This window comes from Acanthopagrus latus, chromosome 24 (assembly GCF_904848185.1).
Source record: "Acanthopagrus latus isolate v.2019 chromosome 24, fAcaLat1.1, whole genome shotgun sequence".
NCBI classification, from domain to species: Eukaryota; Metazoa; Chordata; class Actinopteri; order Spariformes; family Sparidae; genus Acanthopagrus; species Acanthopagrus latus.
The window spans coordinates 7,725,536-7,738,587 of NC_051062.1; the positions used below are offsets into that span (position 1 = coordinate 7,725,536).

General features: G+C 43.3%; 1 protein-coding gene across 1 annotated transcript in view; it reads left to right on the forward strand.

Moving 5' to 3' along the window:
- LOC119015611 (helix-loop-helix protein 2-like) overlaps positions 1 to 13,052 on the forward strand; it is a 39,068-nt gene that overhangs the window by 5,586 nt on the left and 20,430 nt on the right. The gene's annotated exons all lie outside the window — the stretch shown is intronic.

Consider the following 13,052-nt stretch of genomic DNA (forward strand, 5'->3'; position numbering starts at 1 on the left):
CCCATCTCAATTTATCACAGCAATTAGTCTTAACAACCCTATTTGTCTTTCTATGTCTGTCCTCATCATCCTCTGTGGTTCACTTGTAGCGGTATATCTTAATGCAGTGATTCATGCTGTCTGACACGACCATGTGGCCATCAGGGAGCAGTGCCAGGCCCCTTGGGCTGCTCAGGTTGTTGTTCACCAGTGGCCAGCCAACTCCTTTGGATGGGTAGAAGAGAACGCGGTGGTGCTGCTTGCCCCAGTCTGCCACCAGGACGTCTCCATCGCCATCGATACAGAGACCCCAAGGGCAGGTCAAAACAGGCCCCAAGCCCGAGCAAACCCCCAGGATTCGGATTGTGTTCCAGCCTGGCTCCAGGACGCGGATGCAAGGGACACGTCCAGTCTCATTTCCTCGTTCAGACACTGCCATAAGCCCAGTGGTGAGACAGGCTGCCACCAGGTAGGGTCTGTGGTACCCAGACACAACCGTGCGCTCCAGTCTGGCCCCGGTTTTGGGGTCCAGCTTCAGGGAAGTTAGCGTGCCACGCTTAATGTCAGCAACCAAGAACTCGTCCTGGCGGGTCACAGTCACCCCTCTGGGAGCATCCAGCTCTTCATTGGTGGAACCGATCATTGTGCCTCCAAACGTTTGCAGGAGACGTCCATGGCGGCTGAACACCAACACAGCTCGTTCAGCAGCACACGTCAGGGCGATGAGGCCCTTTGAATTCACAGCCACGTCAAAGTAGTTGCAGATGCGGGAAGACCTTTCTGATCCCGAAGGAGACACCTGCTGCACAACATTCTTCTGGAGATCAGTCACCTGAATGCGGGCATTTCCACAATCCACCACAAAAAGCTGTCCTTTGATAGTTGCATGGACGCCACTTGGGAGGTTGAAGTCTGTGCGGCCTGATCCTTGTTTACCGAACTGTTTGACCAGATAAGCTGAGTCGAGCGCAATCGAACCACCCTCTTCATCCAATTCTCTTAAAGATGGCACAACTCCTTCTTTCTTATCCTTGTACTGTTGTGATTCCTTCCCTTGGTGTAATTTGTCTCCTTCAATTGCTGACATCGACAGAGATCTGCTCACTCGGTTTAAACCGACACCCTGTGTGTCACGAGTCTGGGTTCTTGATTGTCGTTCATCAGAACTCGTTATGTTCCTGTCAGATTCTGCACCATTTCCTTGGCCTTCTTCAAGAGTTGAAGGATCAGAGGCAAGGCGCATTCTGTTTACCTTTCTGACTCCCCCACGCTCACCCTTGTTTCCATTAATCATAGGGTGAAGTTTACCTGAGAGATCAGTGGTGGAGATTGAACGGCAGTGCTCCTGCTTGAGGGATCCATTGACTGGTGTGTTCACAGTGTAGGTGTAACAGGAATCATCACTGTCTGCTGGGGATGGAGGGCTTCCACTGTCCATTGAAGAATTATTTGAGGTCTTTTTCTTAGTGTATTTTGAAGGTGGATTCTGTTTAGTGGAAAGATCTTCAAGACTTTGCCTGGAGAATGAACCTTTGCGCTTTGTATTGGGAGATAGTGCCACATCACTGCTTTTTCTGTCTGTTTCTTCGGGAGGGCAAGATGGTTCTTCACATGAGACAAGGACAAGAGACTTTTGCTTCCTCTTTCCCTTCAGTGTGGGACGCCTCCTTGCTCCATTTTGTCTGCCATCAGATTCATCACCTTCAGATTCTCCCTGACTGGAGACTGGTGGGATTGCGAGGAAAATGTCTTGCCCTTGCATGTCCGAACACACAGACTCCACTTCCTCATCTTGGGATGACTCAGACACACCACGATGTCTCCGTATAGGGGATTTTAAGGTGGGTGATTTAAGCTCATCCTCATTCTCTGTAGAGCTTGACAGACGTAGTTTCCGGACAATGCGCATGTTTGCCTTATTGCTTTCCTCTGGCGTGTTCCTTGGCCCAGCTCTGTTTGGTTGTGGTTCCTTTCGAATTTCAAGAGGGGTAATGTTTGAAAATGCTGCATCACCTGAGTGCAAGGCACACTTCTGTCCTTGGACACCACAGACACCAATCGGGTAAGTCATGCCTTGCTCATGGACGTCAACTTCTCCTAAGCTTAAGGTCTTAGATCCAGGGCTTGGGAGGAAACTGACCCTTTTCAGTGTTAGAGAGATCTCCCAAGGTTGTGTGACTTCGGCCACTCCTCTTTGGAGCTGATTTTTGTTTGATCCCCCAGCAGTACTGCCCCATCTTTGTATCTGCTCCTTCAGCTGTCCAATTTTTCTAAGTTGCTGGTCAACAAGTGACTGCACAACTCGCGCCGCTGCAGCATTCTCCCTCTTCAGCTGACTGAGGTACCGCTGGGCCTCTCTGTGGTCTTGCTCAACCTTCTCAAGAAGGCGACGCTCCTCTCTCTGAGCCTCAATCACAGCATTGTCCAACTCACGGTTCACCTCCTCCACTTCAGTCTGCTGTCGCTCCCTGAGGCTCTGGAGTTCTTGTTCTCCTTGCTCCAAGTTAGAAAGGGCCTGAGTCACCCAGGGAGGTGGTGAAGTAAGAGATATGGGTGTAAAGATGGACTCCCGGGGGGTGAATGAAAGAGGCGGTGGGGAGCTCACATCTCTGTGTATTGGAGTGCTGTGTGTCAGCAGGGCCGTGAACCCAAGGAGGGCTCTTCTCTCTGAATGAGATCGCATTAACATGATGGATGGTCCGTGTCAGACAGGCGTTCAATTTTCACGACTTTTAAGTGGGAATCTGTAAATACAAAGAGGAAATGCAAAAGGAAAAAAAGAGAATCAAAACCTTGTTATCGTGGTATTAAAAACACCAAAGTGCAATGAAGCATTTAAGAGCATTAGAAGGGGCTTTTAAAACATTTTGGCAAAGAAATTTAAGTCTCAACATCTACAAAGTTGATCCAAAAGAAAACTAATGATTGTATGCGATAAGCAGTTTTGGAATAAAACAAAGAACATTTAGGGACTAATCACACCGAGAAGTTTCGCTTGGAACGTATCACCAGCATAATAAATAAGAATAATGATTGTACTTTTCGAGATATTCAAAGACGCTTCACAATAAGGCAATAAGGCTGGCAATAAGAAAATCTCAGTCATTTCCTCACCAAAACAGTCATGCTGCAATGTTTTGAACTCTTCAGTCCCTCAGGAAATCTATTTGACCTACCTGGTGACTCAGGTGTATCACATAAACCCTTTGAGGACTTGTGTACATTTCTTCTGCTGTTCGAGAACTAGGACACATGTGCCCTCTCGCTGCAACTGTATCCATCCGACACTATATTCTGTTTCTCACGAGACTCTAAAGTGCTCTCAGGTAACCACTGTCCTGTTTCCCTGAGGTCAGCGTTGTGTTCAGGCTTCAGCTGTGTTGGCAGCCGCTGATCACGACGACAACGAATGTCCCAAATTGGATGTTAATTAGGAGTTTACTAAAGGACATCTGATCTCTGTTGAGCGAGCTTTGGATCACCAATCATGCTTTACTTTATCATTTAATTTGTATTTAAAGGTGCACAGAATTGTATACTGTTTTATTTTGTTTATATGTGGCAGACCCTGCCAAATTTCTAGCTCCACACAGTGTTCTGGAGACCTTATTTTCCTCTCTTATTACCTTATTGATAGCGTAAATATAATCATTCTCTTCAAAGCTATTTCTGACATTATATGGTAATTGAGTGTCGTTGCATGCCAAGTTGAGCCAGAAAGGTCGCCTCTTAACGTCACTCATCGAGAAACTTCAACAGTCTCAAATAGTTCCTTCCAAGTGCAGCACAGACCCTCATTGTCACTTTTGGTGGAAACAGCAGGGCTTATCTGCTCAAGGCACTGAAACTGAACTCTGTCTTTCAACGGCAGCACGAGGTATGTGAGACCATGCCAGGAGAAGGGTCCCTTCTCTCTCTCTCTTTTATTTTTCAGAAATGTTTTGACCACGCAAGACGGACAGTTATTTGTGTCGTCATTTGTGTGCACAAGTGTTGTATATTTTAACAGTGTAGACTTGGTTAGAGAGCCTTTAAACCCCACCAGGAGCAAAACAATAAGGCTTTTGCGAGGATGAAAGGATGAGGTGTCAGTTTACCTGTGCATGCTCACAATAAGGTCCCCCTGGAAACATGTGACCTCAGAGTGTCAATGGATAAAATCTGATTCCCATGTTTTAGAAAGATGTCAAAGATGCTATCTGTCGGTGACATTTGTTGTGTAGTGTTCAAGACAATTTGAATTGTTACTTAAAGAAGAACTTATAGGAGACATTAATTGCTGGAGATCATGGAATACATTATCTGGGATACAATCTCAATGTCATAACGCTTGCACATTAAGGCATCATTAAAGTAGCCGTCAATCTGTTTGTTGGAATGTGGGGAAAACGTGGGTTATGTGTCAGTAACAAATCCCTGTCACTCTCCAGGAGTGAGGCCACTGGGTGCTCTCACGTTACCCCACTTTAATGTTGAATGAGAGGCACCAGTTGCTTAGTTACGGGATGGCCTTTGCTGAGACTATGGAATAAATGATACCATTCATAATTGAGAGGATTATGCAGGATGTTCAGGAGCATTCCAGCGTATCGAAAGCAAACAATGGGGCCATTCAGCGCAAGTTACTGAGCATAAAGCTCACAGGTAAAGGCCTCTTTGAAATGTTAATGAAACGACTTCATTTAGTTCAATAGAAAGAAATCAGAAGGCTGCAAATTGCCCCCAAAGACTTTTGTTATTTTAAAATTCTGATTACAGAATGAGTAGCAGTATTTATTCAGATCCTAAGCTGCAAACTGTTGGACCAGAACTGTGCATATGCTAAAATAAGTGTTTGTAAAAGATGTCCTACCTGAATCACAGGTGTGCTTCTTCCTCTGCTGCTCTCTCCGCTCTGTCCTGCAGCCTCCACCTCCTCCTCCCTCCACCTCTCTCTGTCACTCCCTCCGTCTCACCCTTCTTCCCCTCCCTCCTTCTTTCCATTGCGTTCTGCACAGGTTGTTGTCTATTATGACTCTTATGTCGCAGACAAACAAATTTACACTTGATTTATACATGAAAAACACACATTTGGGTATCACTCAAGTACTGATTAAAACATAATATAAAATAATATTCAAACTGCATCAGAAAACATTCACAGTGAAGATTCAGCTCTAATCTCGTTGAAACATGGATATAAAGTTTGTGAGTGATAGCAGGCTTACTATTTTAAGATCCTGTCTTTAAATTTGACAGAAATATCCAGAACACAGACGATTAAAGGGCTGAATATATACAATAAAAAGGATTAACTTTGAGATATTGTGTCTGGATCAACAAGCAGATCGAGATTTTTAGTTCTAACTCTTCACAAACATTTATTTCCACAAAAAATTACTGACGCAGACACTTGCTCTCCAGATCCATTTTATTGACAGGATCAGTGGTTTAACTAATTGATGGTGCTGACTTTTCACCATTGAACCACTAGATGTCAGCAAATACAAAGCTTCACAGAGAGGACGACCTCTGCTGCACTGTGATCTCTCAACTTCAATGTGCTTTAGAAGAGAGAGGATATATTACAGTTTGGTAGTTTTATATAATGACCTGGTTTCTTGTTTATACCTGCAAGAAATTGAGTATACTCTGTCTGATGCCTGCTGTAAGTTTCTTGAGATCTGGGACCTTTACTGAACATATTAGGAGGGAGAGTTGTTACCCTGGGTTCTAAATGTATTAAACAGCTTTTGATTATGTTGTATTTTACCTTCATGTGTCTAAATCTGTCTGGATTTCAGTTCAGTTTTAATTGGTTTCCGGTCACATGGACTCTTATCATCGATCCACCTGTGGACAGTTAGTCATTGTACGGCCTGACGTGTACACGTGCACCTTTTCCCTTTTTGAGTTTTTTAAAAAAACTCAGTTATGTCTATTTGCTTGTTTAATGTTTTTTCCCTGCTGTGCTTGGATGTAACAGTCTCATACGTTTAATACATTTTCTGTGTATAAAAGAAAGTTATAACAGTTCAGTCTGGCTAACTGCTCTTTACTCTTCAACAGGCCTTCATGGAGGTCAGTCATATACTGTAGTTGTATATGTGCCATAAGGCAGAGTAACTGTGTGACAAGTCAAATGAGTAACCTATCCAGTCCAGAGTCCAGAGTTTATATAACACTGGATCTACTTTTTACTAAGATTATGTTTTAAAAACCTGACTCTTGCAATGAGAAGAGGAATTATAACTTCACAGGGTCTGTCCTCTTCCTAGTTATAACAATAAAACAAAAGGACAAGACAAATACAGACATAATGTACATGCTCTACCACATCACTTCACATATGTCATATTTTAATGTGAATGACTGAGAGAAACTAGTTCCTTTCACATTGGTTGACATGTTGCATGTGTCTGAACTGTATGTTGCATTGTGTAGTTGGTGTTTGCTCAGAAGTCAGTGTGCGGACAGAGACGTGTCTGTGTACTTGTGTGTGTGTAAAAAATGTCGTCATTGATTCAGTACGTGTTCATTCATTAGGTGTCATTAGTCATTAGGTGTTCTTATCACGCCCTCTCTGTCGTTGTGTTGTGGTTTGAGACGTCTCAGATGACACTTGAAGGGGCACTACGTCGTTTTAGAGAAGAAATCACACTGTAATTGTAACATTTATAATATTAATGAGGCAGTAATACAAACTCAGAAATGTTTATTCTCTCCATAACTGACTGAAGCTGTTCCCAGAGGAAAATAAGGTCCCCAAAACACTGTTTGAAGCTAGAGAGGTGGCAGGGTCCGCCACATATAAACAAAGTGATCCAGTATGAGACTGTGTTTGTTTATTCAGTTTATTCGGTCATGAAAACAAGGAGAGTTTGTCTATTTGATATCAAACTTTTAGAACCAAGTGTTGATAAAAAAAAAATAAAAAAAATGCAGCTGATCAGAAGCAAAACCTGAACACACTCTGCAGACGGCACCTTTGAGCTGTGTAAAGGATTTAGTTCTCTTATAGGATCCAACGTCTTCTCACCAATTATCCTCACACACACACACACACACACACACACACACACACACACACACACACTGAGCGCTGCCCCCCTGGACACAGATGGGTCCTGAGCCGTCAGTGTTGCTGGGTGTCACACGAGGTCCTGCAGGCTGCCTCACTGGTGTTGTGACTGATTATTTCTATCTTCCGCTCTGTCAGGAGAGATGGAAAATTATATGGGCCTAAGGTGGCGCTGCGTTATTGATATCACTGTTAAAACTCTCCAATCCAGCTGCTCGCCTCGCCCGCAACATCCCTGCAATTAAATCTGCACGCCGCTCGGCGCCTGGCAGAGAGTAATGGGCCCAATAGTTACTGTAACAAAACAATAATGTGATTCAGCATGGCAGCGTAACAACCATATATATAAATATCAGTGCTGTATATGACAGGGGAGTTAATGGCTTATTATTGCCACTCACCCAAACAACAAAGCAGGTGCTGAGTGGACTTGTTGCAAACAAACAATTAAAAAAAAAAAAGAAAGAAAGTCTGCAAAGCTTGGATGGAATTAGAAAGGCGGTCAAGAAAGTCATATTGCACTCTTCTCTACCACTTTGCATACAGCAGGCAATATTAGGTGATGAATATGGTAATGGTCCTCATTCTAGTGGGACTATCTCCTTTCAGAGGGGAAGATCTGGTTCGGCTGTTAGATTCGATTAATTCCTCTTCATGCCACTCCTCATTTTTGTGTCCCCCTCTCTGCTTGCCACCCACCCACCCCCCCCACCCACACCCCTTCCTCGCTAACACTTTCAGGCCTATGATATTAGACGAACAATCGCAGAAACAAAACGAGCTGGAACAACCAAGATGGGAACAGATGGCACGTAATTGCCTGGTGGAGGAAGCCAGGGAGTCAATTTTTACCCGTCCTGGGGGAGTTGCAGTTGCAAGAAGGAGAGGAAAAAAAGAAAGAGGGAGAGAGGGAAAAAAAAAGTGCAGGTGCATTTGTTTTGATCAGATATGGCCTGGAGGAAGCATCTGAAAAATATTCATCACACGCACATTAGGGGGAGGAATTTAACAAAAGTGTTGCGGCGAGACCAGGCGAGACCTGGGATGCAATGGTGAGCTTTCATCAGGGGCGAGGAAGTGGATGTGTGGCTGAGTCAACAGCAGCAGATGCATCACAAATTAATATCACTCTGAAGTGTTGCAAAAACTGTAAAACTTTCAGATGGTGGCAGTCTGGCCGAACATTTGCCAACCTAATTTTAGGATTTAGTGATAAAGTGGCACTACTAATAATGTGAGAACACGTTGGAACAACTGAGATAACAATGACAATATAAGCTCCATTTTTTTATGTACTTAAGCTTATATTGTAAGTACACCAAAATTAAAAATTCAAAGGAGAAATAATGCCATGATGTCATGTATTCCTGGTTGGAATCCAACAAGAATATATGTAAATTATAAAAAGCAATCTTTTTTGAATACTTACCAATCACAGTAGAAACATTTCCTCTTGCAACCAACACTTATCTTCACTGTCGATTAAGGTTTCAATTATTTTTCGCTATTAAAAGAAATAGTTGATTGGTCAATAACATGTCGAAGAAATAGTAAAAAATGTTGATGAGTGTTTTCCAAAGCCCAAGATGACGCCCTCAAATGCCTTGTTTTGTCCTCAACCCAAAAATATTGAATTTACTGTCATAAAGGAGCCAAGAAACCAGCAGATATTCACATTTAAGAGGCAGAGGCTTGAGGATTTTCTGTCTTCTTTATCTATTTTTTCTGATAGCTTAGCATTGAGGTGGACATGTATTAGCTTAAACTGGGCATTTGTGTGCGCACACTGGCCGCATATCTTACGTATCTTGCACCCGTACATAGAACCATACAAGCTAATAGACCAAGTCCACACCTGTACAGTGCGTCAGAGCCGCTGTGCAGTGACATATATGCTTGTCAAGAAGAAGCTGACAAAAGATCAGCTCTATTCCGAGACCTTTATGTCCATGCACGGGGAGGGGGAATGAAGCGTGGATGATTCCGATGGCGTGTTTTGTCCAGCAGTCATCAGACACCTGAGCTGGCTAAGTGGCTTTATCAACAGTCCACTGATACCGAATTTCCACACAATAATAGATTAAGTGCTTCACATCTAGTTCTATATGGTTGGAGTTCTTTGGTGTATCCTCTAGATTAATCCACCAGGGCAAGCGTATCTAAATTGGCAAGTATGTGAGTAATTTGCTGTTTGTCTCCGCGAGCATGTGGTTTAAAAACAAGTATATCTCCGGTGTAAGCCTACCTTTGGACTGTTTCCTCTGTTCCTCCTTGTTTACAGTCTTTGTGCTAAGCTAACCTAATTGATTATTGCTTTATATTCAATGGACAAACATGACAGCGGTATCAATTTTCTCGCCTAACTCCCAGAAAGACCGCAGATAATCATGTTTCCCAAAATGTCTTTATCTAGTCCTTTTAAAGGATGAATAACCTACTTGATGAATAAACCAGACAATTCATTTTGTGCTTTTTTTTTTTTTTTCAAAAATCCTTTATTTCGAGATCTGTGGCAACTTAATCAGTCTGCTGCGAGCCTTGCATAAATTGATACCAGGAGGTTAACTCCCTCATGGCTGCAAGGCTTGATAAGACTATTTGTCTGCACCCACTTCATCCTTGGACATGAATCAGTCACATACAGTACTGAGATGAATCCCTTTTTCTCTGTCCTCTAAGCTCTGACCACATCTGTTCAATTACCAGCATGGAAAGTGCATTACCATTGGCTTTGTTGTTGGAGATGCTTGATTTTCTTAGTAAAAAAGCAGATGAATTTATAATGTTGTGATCCCCTCTGTTGTGAATCTCTTCAGCGGACCGAGGCCCGGGATCAGAATGAGCATTTTGATGAGCTATAGGCCGTCTCTTCTTTTTACAATCCCAAACTTGCGCTGCCCGCCCAATATCAAACTAATAAATTACAGCCCCCGTCTCCCACATAACTCACTGATAAATAAAAAAAAAGGGTCTGCCATGGTGTGCAGCTGTGACCCAGGGTTACCTAGCAACAGGTCATGCCCAGACGTGATGCACAAGGTAGAGATACACCTCTAAGGAGCAGGAGAGGAGGGGAGAGACGGAGATGGAGGAGATGGAGGAGCAAGGGGGGAGGGAGGGAGGGAGGGAGGGAATGGGCCTCATCCTCACTCTCTATGACCCTTGACAGATAGAAAACGCACTCAGAGGAAACGGCGTATGATTGACAGGGATATTTGAGGAACCTGAGCCTCCCTGGTTTCTCCATTACTGTTTTCAGGCTGGACTCTGAGACGCGAGAAGTCGGCAGAGAAACTGATTTGCGTTGTTTTATGGAGCTGTCGGCGGCTCTTTCATTCAGCCCAGGCATATAAAGACACTTTGAATTAATTTGTACATCCGTATTTGAGATGTGGCATCAAGGAAAGCAATCCGATTTTGTTGTTCTTTATTCCTCCCGGAAGAGTCACCCACCCCCCCGTCTCCTCCTCTGTCTCCTGTATACATGCATTAACACACACAGGAAACACATTTGCCACACTGAAGTACACAATCAGCTTTCCAACCTTGGCGCCCAGAGAGTTGTCTGATGAAAACCCTAACTGACAGGCCTAAAAAGATTGAGCAATAGCACAAGAGACGCACAGCCACAGCGGTGTACAATGTCTTTGCCAGAACAGTGCGGCATGGAAATGAGTGTTCAGTCCGTGTGCGCCCCCATCCCTCCCCTCCTCCTCCTCCTCCTCGCCGCCCTTCCTCTGTTGCCTGTGCGACAAACCCTCAAGGGGACTCTGCAGCTGTGTGGGGTTAGCACATGGTCGAGTTAGGGGCCACACACACAAACACACACACACACACACACACACACACACACACACACTGACAAACACAGCTTTTAGTCTTTGTAAATATGGAATATTTATGCTGCGTAAACTGTAATAAGTTGCGCTTTAATTAGAATATTTCTCAAACGCAGTTGGGAGAGAACGCAGCTGCCATTTTGAGTGACAAGCTGCTCTCCTCAATATTTCTCTATTAACAGTGGATGTATGTTTAATATAATGCGTTGCCTGTATTAATGCACCCACAGAGAATTATCGCCTGACTGGAGGTAATCCTTTTTTAGCATCTTCTAGCTCAATCTTTTGATTTTGCAGCCGACAACATCACCGTTTTCGGTTCCACTCACGATCTTTCTCACGTTCATTTCGGTTTATTCATTTTATAGTGAAAAAACTAAAAAAAAACTCATTAAAAAACAGCTGCACAGCGCCAAACAGCTGGCAGACACGGTTAGCCAGCTAGCGAGGTAAGGTCAGAAGGTGGAGGGGATGGTGAGTGGCAAGTGTGAAACCACTTTTTTTTTTGATGATGCTGGATAGGGACTGTTATTTGAGATGGCTGACAAGCGTAATGCGTTGCTTTTTGAGCCCACAGAGAATTATCACCAGACTCAAAAACGATGAGCATTTTAGCATCTTTCAGCTCATTGTTTTGGTTTTGCAGCTCACAACTTCGTATCGTATCAGTGTTGATTTGTCTTTTTTAGTGAAAAAGCTTAAAAGAACTTGCTGTAACCTAACTGCTCAGCACCAGACAGTTGACAGACAAAGTATTCGGCCAGCTTTTGAACACAGTGTAGTGAGATATTTATCTTTAAGTGCTGGTAGAGACCAAATCTGAGCAAAAAGGTGAGAGAATATTAGATTTGCAGTCATCAGATGGATGCAGAAACAACCATGAGCGCTAATGTTGCTTGGTATCTTGTAAAAAGGCAGCTTTTTGCTAACAAGACAGCCATACAAACACAGGGGTTTGCTTCCCCGAGGCAGCCAAAAAATTCAGTTTATGCATATTTAAATATATTTCTAGATTGGTGTCAATGTGATGTGTTATTTTTATCAACTATCACATTGATTTACTGCTCTAGCTTGCAATTGTTTCATGTTTTACCACCACCGGGCTAAAGAGCAGGACTCTAGGGACGGGGTTGTTGGTCAGTTCGATGATTTGTCTGTGCTGGAGGTCTCTACACTACACTTTCTTCCTCTTGGTGTTATCATCACACCTGATACTGCATCATGACCTCCAGGGCATCACCACTGTTTTGCATGTGCAAGTGCTGTACGCCTTTGAGTAAGGGGAATCGACGGGACTCGGCCTTTGATTGAATCTCGCAAAACAAGACAAGACGTGATTCCTTCAAAGTAAAACTGTTCTCCTGTCAGTAACGTAGTGAAAAAAAAGCACCATGCTCAACCTTGCTTAGTTTTAGTGCATTCAAACTAGCAACATCTGCAGCGGCCAGCTGAACCATTTTACCTTCAGCTAAATCATAGTTTGAAGCCGGACTATGCAGACAGACAGACAGACATACAGTCTCTGGTGTGGGGCAAGGAGCCAAAGGCATGAGGCGCTTAAAGGTAATCAATAAAACCTTGACATCAATGTGAAACCAGACTGGGAGTCAGCGTGAAAAGGCTAAAATATGTACGATGCAGTCATGCCATTTAGTTCTGATTATTATAATGACAGCTGAGTTCTGTGGAGTCTGTAAATGGTACACAGTATCTTATTCTCTTAGTCTGGGGGAGAAGAATCTGTTAATAATAATCAAGGTGTGGGAAAATACAAATATCCCTGAATGTCTAAAATTGAAAAGAAAAAAAAGATAAATGAGAAGGTGAGCGACCTCAGTAATTGGTAAAATCTCCTACAAAAGGCAGCGACAATAATACATGTGTAGAGGGGATTGAGGTGGTGCCAAGCAAGAGACCACTGTTCAAGACAGTGTTTCATCATTCGTAGGCATGAAACCACTGGATGTTTAAAACAAGAGACCACTGCTTAAGATGTATTTTAACAGTCGTAAGTGTTAAACCACTGTTTTTTTTAAACAAGGGATCACAGTTCCAGATGGCTGCCAAGCGAGAGACCACTGTTCGTGGTGGTGTTTAAACATTTGTAAGTGCAAAACAACTATCTATTTTTAGTGAGAGGCCGCTGTTTGAGATGTTTCTTGTAACATTTGTAG